This window comes from Engraulis encrasicolus, chromosome 10 (genome assembly GCF_034702125.1).
Source record: "Engraulis encrasicolus isolate BLACKSEA-1 chromosome 10, IST_EnEncr_1.0, whole genome shotgun sequence".
NCBI lineage: Eukaryota > Metazoa > Chordata > Actinopteri > Clupeiformes > Engraulidae > Engraulis > Engraulis encrasicolus.
In genome coordinates this window covers 6,841,779-6,852,722 of record NC_085866.1, presented here as the reverse complement: position 1 = coordinate 6,852,722, position 10,944 = coordinate 6,841,779, and the positions used below count along the sequence as shown (strand labels likewise).

The window sequence follows — 10,944 nt, the reverse complement described above, 5'->3', positions numbered from 1 at the left end:
GCGTGCTAAGCCCCCCACATTTGGGCTTGCATGACCACAGGGACCCTGGTTCGAATCCGGCCGGGGTCATTTCCCGATCCCACCGCGTCTCTCTGTCCCACTCGCTTCCTTTCACCATCTCAGACTGTCCTATCAAATAAAAGCCCCTGAAAATATATTTTAAAAAAAGAAAAAAAATCTTAACCCTGGACTATGTGTCCCCGCCACTTCCAAACATACACCATTGGGAGAAGGTGCTGTATGGTTGACCCACAGAGATAAACAAACAAATAATTTCAGCAGCAGCAGCAGGTGTGTATTTTGGCTATTCTGCTCCTCCTCCCCCTTCAGGTGTATGTGAAGAGTTCAGATGCAAAACCCCCTAACTCCATTTCTGAAGACCTGCACTTCTATATTTTTAGAGAATCCCGTTGTTGGTTTGGTTTACATTCATGTACTTGATAATGCATATAAATAGTTATAATACATAAATAAAGTAAAAAAATATGCAATTTTGATAGATTTGTATTAAATAAAAATGAATTAAGATTATTTTCTGAAATGGCACTTAGGGGGTTTTGCATCTGAACTCTTCATGTGGTGACTTGACTAGCTGTGAAATTACAGGGGGAAAGTCTTCAATTTGTTGGCCTTTAAGCCTGGAGGGGAGACTTCTTCTAACCTAAAGGCTAATAGCCTTCTGCAGTGGTAAAACACTTCTCTCCCAAATCAATGATTGACCAAAACTGCAGTCCATTCTCCACATACTTGTGATTTTCATTATTTTTATTATTTACTTGTGCTGTCTGTCTTATTATTGTTGTTGTTATCAATGGGCCTCTGCCATGTTGTCGACATGCCGTCACAAGTAAAAGAAAATAGCATACATTAAAAAAATAGGCTGATATGACATTTCAATCATTGTTTTTGGGAAGCAGTGTTTTTGCTGGCACTGTGGATGATGTGACTTTCATACAGCGCTGTTGCAGGATCAAATCAGCCAGCTGCTAATCAGACAAATCTCAGAGATTGATAAATGAGATGGTGTAGCCTAGGCCTACTTCCAGTTGTTGTGATTGGTCTTGACTGTAACCAGGTTACTTGCCCGCCGGAGTCTCTATTGGTGTGTGTGTGTGTGTGTGTGTGTGTGTGTGTGTGTGTGTGTGTGTGTGTGTGTGTGTGTGTGTGTGTGTGTGTGTGTGTGTGTGTGTGTGTGTGTGTTTGTGTGTGGAGACTGTGTGTGCTCTGTGCTGGGCCATCACGGATTTCTGCAAATATGCCATGTAAAGGATGACTGTACTGGCAGGCAATTCAACCTGGTTACCCTCCAGTCATGGCGCAGTTGCCTAGATGGCTGTTATTGCACTGTTATAAACTCCACACACCCGTGCAAGTCACGATATAAAGTTAGCCGGAGAACACTGAAGGGGTGAATGGCTTCTCAACTATTTCCATGTTACTGGCGAGGGCGGCAACGGTCTGTTTGTCGGACACACTACCACTCTGGCGACAGGCGACTCCCCTGCTGTCTTGAAAATTCTTTACCTGCCTGAAATTCAGCTCAGATAGGACCGCTGCATGAGGCTCGGCTCCTCCCAAACAGTTGCTGTCCCGTCGACCAAAGTACTAGGAATTTAAGCAGGTGGAATAGAGCAGAAGCTGCCCCGAGGCACATCCTACCCCGCGCGCACCGAGTCCAGAATCAACAGGTGAGATTTGTGTTAACGCCCTCGAGCTATTGCTCTATTTTCGCTTTACGGTGGGTGAACTTGAACATGGATTTTGGGCGAAAGCCAAGTTTTCGCAAAGTTTACGGTCCAACTTTGACCTTGATTGAGGAGACGAGGGTGGGCTAAGAATTTGTCCTAGTTCGTGTAGGCTATGGCAACGTGGTTATGCCGTTAGTTAATTAGACATGTCATGAATATGTCTATACCACCCCATACTTAGTAGCTTACTTATTTTTTGTAATTACTTTTCAAAACAACATGTAAGATACATGCACGTGTTGCACTTCATAAAGTTCTGAGCGTGAGTGCGCGCGCGTTGTGCAGGCAATGTGTTCCCGGCAGATCAGCAGCGTAGGCTACTTTGTCACGGAAAAAGAAATGAAAACACGTTTTTGACGTCTTTGCATCTGATGTTTGCTCATGATTATGTGTTTGTTTTTTATGGTATTAGGTGAAGTGATACAAAATGACACTGTATTGCCTATCCCTCTGGCTGTGTGTTTGATGTGCAAAAAGGATGACACCTTTTATGGAGCATATTCGTTTTCGGGCGCAGACGCTGGCTCATGCCCTGTATCATGCTGCCAGTCTGCCAGTCTGTCTGTCTGTCTGTCTGTCTGTCTCTCTCTCTCTCTCTCTCTCACACACACACACACACACACACACACACACACACACACACACACACACACACACACACACACACTGCTTGTCTAATCTTTGTATAAGGCCGCTATATCTCTGTCTGGATATTAGTTGGTGAATACTGTCAATTTCATGCTGATGCTGTGGCACATCACTGCCCGTGTGTTAAATCAATAGTGCTGTTAGTAGTGTGGTGATGACACATGTGGTGTGTGAAGTGGTGCACATGTGGGGTTTGTGTTCCAGCATGCCATGGCTCTGGGTGCCCCCATCAGTGCCATTAATGCACAGGCTAGATATGGCTGGGAGCCCTCATCTGCCAGGGGGGCCCTGATTGGCCAAAAGTAAAAAATTGCGGAATTGTGACAGGATGCAATACTGAAAAATCCATGTGTCGTGTGGGAGTAGCGCTGGTAAACATGCTATCCTTAATTCCTAGCTCGTAAATATCACACTGTCCATGTAGATTTGTCGCGAAATTTTTCTTTTCGGGGGGCCCACCACAGCAACCTGTAGCCAAGGGGGCCCCAGGCCCTGCCCTCCTGCTCTCTACTCTCCGCTCTGGTCGCTCTGACTCTCTCTCTCCCCCTGGTCAGGGTTGCCAGGTGAGACTGATGATTTGAACTAAATTCAATTGATTCAATTTGAACTAAATTCTATTGATTTCTATGACCATAAATCGGCAGAAAAACTCGCCCAAGTGCCATTTTTACCCGCCATCCTAAGCAGCCCATTTGGGCAGGAAACCGCCCCAATCTGGCAACACTGTGGCCGGTGGCACTGCAGGCTGAAGCCACCATAGTGTACCGCAGCTCAGTAGCCCAGTGCTGCCTGAACACTGACACCGTGGCCTGCATTCCTCAGGATTAGAGGGCAACAGAGGCGCTGGTCACAGGAGGGGACATAGCATAGGACAGGGGTTCCCAAACTTTACTATGGCAAGACCCCCTCATATCCCGGTAGGCTATATTCCAGCAAAGGCCCCCCTTACTGTACATGGGTCGTGCCAGACTACTTTTCTGTACATCCCCTTTTACAACCATAGTCTAGGACTGTTAGTCAGTGCCTCACTGGGATGTATAAAATAATAACTTAATATAGTAATGTTCAGACATGCAAGATTATTATAATGCATTTCTTAACTAATGGGAATATTGTTAATCTTATTGGTTTATTTTGGTGTGCATTAGTTATTCAATTTTTTGAAATATTTATTTTGTTTTGCTATGCTTTTCCTGCCACGCCCCCCCTAGCAACACTTCGCGGCCCCCCAGGGGTCCCCGGCCCCCACTTTGAAAACCATAGGAGCCGGGCAGGCAGATACCGTACGCCGGCCGGGTTTCCTTCCCTTCGTCTTTCTCTTCTTCTCAAAGATTTGAGGAAAACATGGTGTGTGGATAAAGGGTTTTGGTCAATTCATAATGGCAGCAAGTTAGTATTCAGGTGGTAATGATGGGGGTTATGGGGGTGATGTTTGGAATGGGCGAGGATTACCGGTACTCCCTTGTTATGTTGAATGGAAGGATCAACATATATGTAATGTGAAGTACATTTTTAGTTTGAGACAATGGTTCACAATGAAGGAGTGTTGACGGTCCTCTTCATCTTCTGTTTCTTTTATTTGCGATCTTCTTTATCTTCTCTCTCCTCCTCATCTTCTGTTTCTTTTCTTTTTTTTAAATATATATTTTATGCCTTTATTTGATAGTACAGTCTGAGATGGTGACAGGAAGTGAGTGGGACAGAGAGACGGGGTGAGATCGGGAAATGACCCTGGCCGGACTCGAACCAGGGTCCCCGTGGGCATGCAAGCCCAAATGTGGGGGGCTTAGCGCGCTGCGCCACAGCGCCCCCGCACCCCCACGCCCCCCCTCATCTTCTGTTTCTTCTATTGCGATCTTCTTTATCTCTTCCCTCCTCCTCATCTTCTGTTTCATCTATTGCGATCTTCTTTATCTCCTCCCTCCTCCTCTTTTCAGTTGGATTGCCGTCAACAGGTGCCTTTACTGTAACAAAAGTAGGCTACTTACCTGCTAATGAGCGGTATAACGCTATGACGCACAATACCTCGCTACAGCAATAACTCACACAGGGCTATGAGTCAATGGCAGGCTACATGTTGGTGTATATCTACAGTAGTTGAGTTCATATTTCTCCTGCTCCTGACAGTTGATCAGTATTGCTTCGTTCTGAATGTGAAAAAAATATCCATCTGTGCAAGAGTCTTTCTGTCCGTCTGTCCGCCGTCCAGTCTGTCCGTCCGATATGCTTGTCTGTGTTTCTGCTATTGTATATGATGAGAGTAGAGAGTCTTTTTTTTGGAATAGTGCCCCTGTGCTGTGGACTTATTGTTATGTATGACTGTAATTAATAAATGAAAATAAAAAGAAGTTAAAAAAAGGAATAGTTTCCCTGGTACACCCCAACCCCTCCTAACCTGGTTCTCACGCAGATGGATATTCATTCCTCGTGCGAGCTCACGAAGTGTAACGATTGCACGAAGCACTAAGGGTCTGCACGAGAGCCAGGCTAAACCCCTCCTGCCAAACCCCCACAGCCCTGGCTCCAGCCCTGGCTCCAGCTCCAGCTCCCTCCTGGCATTTGGCTTTTCCCCAATGCAGCCAGTGGGAACGGTGGGCAGAGCCGGCTTTACCCATAGACAGACTAGGCAATTGCCTTGGGCCCCACCTGTTGGGCACCATTGGGGGCTGTCCCCTTGCATGGATGAGGCATAAATGCATTTTTTGTTGTGTGCAGTGTACATGTGTGTGCTGTGGAGTGCTGTGTCACAATGACAATGGGAGTTGGCATAATTTCCCAGTTGGGCTTTCGCTTTCACTTCACAAATCTTTGTGAAGTGAAAGCCCCAGCAGTCAGCTTCTCCATGGTAAACACCAGCAAAATAGCTCCAGAGGGTCCCATGTCCATAGTTTTGCCTAGGACCCCAAAATGTAGTAGAACCACCCCGGGCCCCACCAAATCTGCTATCTCTATGGGCCCCCCAGCAGTCAGCTTCTTTAAGGTTAACAATACCAGCAAAATAGCTATGGAGGGCCCCATGTCCATAGTGTTGCCTAGGGCCCCAAGATGGGTAGATCCACCCGCCACCACTGGCGGTTGGGAAGGGCTATGGGAAAGCAGCGGGCCTCTCTCTCCCTCTCTTGGCTTAGGATTGCTTTAATCGGCTCGGGGACGACCTTTGGCCTGGTTGCCATGGCCATCAACGGAGGTTAAGGAGTTCCACGAGTCTTAAGTCCTGAGTTGAAGGGAGGCCCTTCAGGTTCACCAGTACTGCTGCTACTACCTGTTAACGCTCTCTCTCTCTCTCACACACACACACACACACACACACACACACACACACACAGACAGGCACGTTCACTCACAGAAACACACACACACACACACACACGGGATGACCCACACCAGTCATGCGAATGGCTTGTTTGTGCTGGACTTTGCCACCGTCTTGAGGGTCATGTCAGCGGAATGCCAAACAACAGTACTGGCTAGCTACAGAGCCTCCTCTGCTGCAGTGAATTGGGTGGGATTTTACACCTCCAGGCAGATTTTGAGCATTTTTTTGTACTGGTTAATTACTCCCCCCACCAACCTGGCAGGTCGGGAGTCGAACCGGCAACCTTTGGACTACAAGTCTGACGCCCAAACCGCTTACCCATGACCACCCTAAAGTAGTGACCTTTTGCAGGTGACAGGCAATAATGACAGTGACGATGGAAAGACGTAGGTCTGCACACAGCCACTGCTCTCCAAAAATTAAATTTATTTAATTATTTGGTAAAACTTGCAATGTTTCGGACACCCAGGGATCTTCGTCAGGTGTGTGGGAGGAGGAATCTTCAAGAAAACGTCAAGAACTAATTAGTCACCAATAGTTTTGTTTTAGGGAACATTTGGAGAACCACAATGGTAAACGGAAGCTTCTGTGTGGCACTTTTTTTACAGTGTCGATTTGTCTCAACTACATCATAACAACATTGCTATTGTAACGGAGGCTAACTAGCAGAGTTAGCGTGGAACGTTAGTCAACCTCCCTCCCGATACCCTCATACAGTGTCGATGCCGTTGGGCTGGAGGACTGGTCTTTTAGTCCAGCTGTATCGTACTGTGCCTCCCATTTCCCCTTTTTCGATGCAGTTGACGAGGTCGCAAGTTCGTGTCCCGAGGGGGACGAACAGGTGCAGGAAGACCTCCGTCACACTATGCCATTACTGAGAGCCATAAGTAGCAGACTGTCTCATTACAATTTTGGTGACAATAAGGTTATAACAGAGATTCTTTAAGTATATAGAGATATGCCAATGTAAGACGTTGCTATGGACACCTAACATGACCAGGTTCCTGTCTGCCAAAAGGGGCGTGTCATAATACTGAATAGAACAGTCCTTAGGTCTGCCTAGGTCTGCCTAAAGGGGGATCCCCCTCCTCCTCCCCCTTGCAATTATAGAACTCGGAAACAATGGGCCAATGGAACCTCTCTCTCTCTACTCTCTCTGGTTATAACATAGGTTCTGCACCAAGGGGCTAAGGCTAAGTGATGATGTCATTATGCATCAAGCTGCTGTTTAGGGAAGCCGTTGATTGTGTTTGGGGTGTCTCCCACAATCACAGGAAATCAATAAAATGCCCTTTCAGAACCGGCTGAAATATCCTGTGCCTCTTGTCTGTCATCATTCTCTTACATCTGCGGCCAAGTTTGTCCCAGAGCCAATCATGGATTTTTTTGTGTGTTTAACTGTAGGGTTGCTCAGCAAAAACGGGGTCTTTTTTTGTTTTGTTTGATTTGTCTGCGATGATTGTCATTTATCTAGGTCATATTACTGTAATCAAAGCAGTTTGGTTTTACTGTTGGAAACTTGATTTTATGTCTTCGAGTGAGAGACTTCTTCCGATATCAGATTTAGACTGGATGATGCTTGTCCTCAGAAGATTTTGATTTATTCATGCAATTTGTCCTTATGCCTTGTGCAATGTGTACTCATTATATATAATAATAACTCTTTAAATGGACGAATGGCTTGGTCATAATGGCACTACTAAGGACAGGGAGAAGGTTTACGGGTAATAGCGGTTCCTTCAGTAGCAGCAGGTAGCGCTTAGCCTGTTGTTATTAGAATGCTGTTATTAAAGAATGCTTTTATTTTGGTTCCCATAACAACTGATGGAGTTCGTCATTCTGTCCTTGTGTGGCCTTGTGTGTCCTGGCTCTGTCATGTGGCAACTCTGTATTGCTCCATTTTTTTTATGACTGTTGGCCCTAAGTGACATTCGGTTATGGCAAGACATAATCGAATGTCACTTAAGGCCAAAAGTCATAAAATGTTTATGACATGGACATAATAATGTTTATGACTCATCTATGACTGTGTCATGACACTATTATGACAATGTAATGACATGCTTATGACACCGGCGTCAAGTAAAGTGTTACCATATATATTCTGTTTAAAAAAAACAAACAAAAAAAACCTTATTATTGATAGGACAGTGCGAGAGGGACAGGAAATGAGTGAGGAGAGATGAATTTGGGGAAGGAGTGGCAAATGACCCTGGCAGGAGTTGAACCCGGGTCACCGGTGTACAGTGTGGCCAGATTGGGCTGTTTCCCGCCCAATTGGGCTGCTTAGGATGGCCGTGTGCGGGTAAAAATGGCATTTAGCAGAAAAAAACGCCCAATTTCCGCCATAGAAATCAATAGAACTGGGCAGGATTTTGTGCTTCTAGGCGGGTTTTGAGCATTTTTTGGGCTGGAAATCATCAGCCTCATCTGGCAACCCTGCCGGTGTAGTGACCAAGTGCCCTACCGTTTGGGCCCTACCGGTAGGGCCCTGTGCCAGCACGGCCCGTATTGCTCCATTCTGACTTCACCCTGAGACAACTGCAAAAGAGATTAGGTCGCAGTGGAACATTTTTCTGCACATCTTACCGCAATGAAATGTAAAGTACAGAAAAGCAGCTGAAATGAAAGAAAATGATGACGAGCTGCTAGATGACGGTAGAAACCTAAACTTCTTACATCATATCGTAATTGCAAGCAATCGTGTGACTGTTGTGCAAAATATTTCATGTCCATAGACATTATATGCATACAGTCTTGTTTACAATCTCCGTTACAATCTTTGTAACGTGTAAACTATGTAAAAATATATACGTTTTTATGTTAAACACTTTTGTAATAGACAGTACATTATTTACATATCATGTTACAGCCACATGCGGTGTACAGATACGGTCTGTAGTCTAATGTCAGCATCACATCACCTTTGTCAGATGAAAAGTTCCCATATCTGTCAAATCCTTCAGGACTGGAGGCTGCCTTGTCAGTGTGTGTGGAGTGTGTGTGTGTGTGTGTGTGTGTGTGTGTGTGTGTGTGTGTGTGTGTGTGTGTGTGTGTGTGTGTGTGTGTGTGTGTGTGTGTGTGTGTGTGTGTGTGTGTGTGTGTGTGTGTGTGTGTGAAGGCTGTGTGCCTTGCCAGGGCCTCACGTGTCTCTTCTCCTCGGGGCTACTGTTCTGTCTTGCCCTCCGGAAGGGAAGAGAAGGGAAGGGAAGGGAAGAGAAGAGAAGAAAACGGAAGGGAAGGGAAGAGAATAGAAGAGAATAGAAGAGAATAGAAGAGAAGAGAAGAGAAGAGAAGAGAAGAGAGGGGAAGGGAAGGGAAGGGAAGGGAAGGGAAGGGAAGGGAAGGGCGCAGGGTTCTGAGCTCACTGTGTGGCGTTCAGGTGTGCCGCCCGCAGTCTGTGAGTCTGGTTAAAGATTAACTCCCATGTCTGCATGGCAGGCACGCAGGCACGCAGGCAGGAAGTGGAGGCTGTGGAGCCTACTGCAGACTTGTTTTCTTTTTCAGGGAGAGATGCAGAGTCCTGATAGATGGCAGGTTATCTCTTAAAAAGGTGAGTGAAAGGATGCAGGCAGACAGACTCACTCTCTCTCTCTCTCTCTCTCTCTCACACACACACACACACACACACACACACACACACACACACACACACACACACACACACACACACACACACAGACACATACACACACACACATACACACACACACACACACACACACACACACACACACACACACACACACACACAAATGACAAATAAACAGAAGTGTTTTGTACAGAACTGAATCATCAGCTGGAGATTTGATAGCTGGTTGAGGGTGAGTCAGGCATCTTAGGGAGGCTAGCATATTGAATACAGTGGGGTGGTTTAAGAGTAAGAGTAAGAGTAAGAGTAAGAGTAATTTATTTGTCACATACAACCCTAGCTTAAGCTAGCATGCAGTGAAATGAGAGTTGGTAACTCCATATGTGCAGAAAAATATAAATTACATAAATTAATTATACATCATAAAATAAAAGTAGTTTTCTTAATTGTCCATAGCTGTGTAGACTCAACAACAATGTGAATCTCTGGGAAGTGAACGTAGGCGTGGCACTGGCGCAGCTGTTGTGAAAAAGTCAGATGATCATAGGGAAGACCTGCGCTCCCGTGGAGGAGTGAGGAGTGTTGAACTCGCTTAGTGGCAAAACGGAATCCTCACGACACTAGCTGATCACTGCGAGGCAAAGCGCAGTCCAATATCCACCCACCAACGTGTGTGAAGTTGTCAGTTCACCGCTGGTCGATCGAGGCTTTTCCACTCCGATTCGCGTTTGGCATTCCCGTCTCCATGGAGAGTTGCGCAACCGCGGAAAGCTGCCACTCCTTGAGATTTATGCTGCAATTTGGAGCTATTGCAGTTGCAGTTGCAGCATGTTAACCTTATCTGGCCCTCTGTAAATTAATCCTGTGTCCATGTCAAAATGTTTCCAGTCCTGAGAATAAGTAGTAATGCACTACACTCCTCCGTGTGGTGCGTCTGCAGTTGATTAATCATAGAATGTGAGAAGGTGGATCACACTCAGGTTCTTCTTCTCTTCTTTTTTTAATGTTTATTTTTTTACATTCCAGCAGAAAACAGGCAACACTCGAAATGTTTGTCTGTTTTCTGCTGCTATGTAAAAAAAATAATTAAATTATAAAGAAGAATCTGTGTGCGATCCATCTTTTCACATTCCTGAGAACAAGCCAGGAGGGATGAACACGCTGCCATAAAAAGGTGTTGAATATTTCTCAAATCTGCACGTCGCCTGTCTCCTAAACTATTTGCTGTGGTTCTGGGGTGGGTGGTCCATCCAATACTCCTGTTCCCATGGCCTCATATGAGTTTTAGTAGTTTGCAGCTGGTGATAGCAGTAGTATAGACTCCTCCTAGTCACATCAAGTAGCTTTTATTTGTCCCAGTTTGGGCAATTGTGTTGCAGCAGTAGTAGCACACAGAGAGAGACACACACACTTCCACAGTACACTATAAATATATATAAAACTCATAAAAGGTAAAAGATAAGGGATTAAAATAATAAATAGTGCATGAATAAATACATTTTGGATTAGGGAGTTTGCACAGAGTAAGATTTAAAAAGACAAAAGTGCAATGGAGAAGTGTGGTGCACAGTGTAAAAGACCTGCCTAAAAAATAAATACATAAATAAGCTACACATCTGACCTATTGCTATCTACGCTTC

At 45.4% G+C, this 10,944-nt stretch overlaps 1 protein-coding gene across 1 annotated transcript in view; it reads left to right on the top strand.

Moving 5' to 3' along the window:
- The first annotated feature begins 1,596 nt into the window (after positions 1-1,596).
- Positions 1,597-10,944, top strand: part of lamb2l (laminin, beta 2-like) — a 121,954-nt gene continuing 112,606 nt past the window's right edge. Inside the window, exon 1 of the mRNA XM_063207954.1 lies at positions 1,597-1,688. The gene's annotated coding sequence lies outside the window, so the exon portion shown is untranslated. The remainder of the gene's footprint in view (positions 1,689-10,944) is intronic.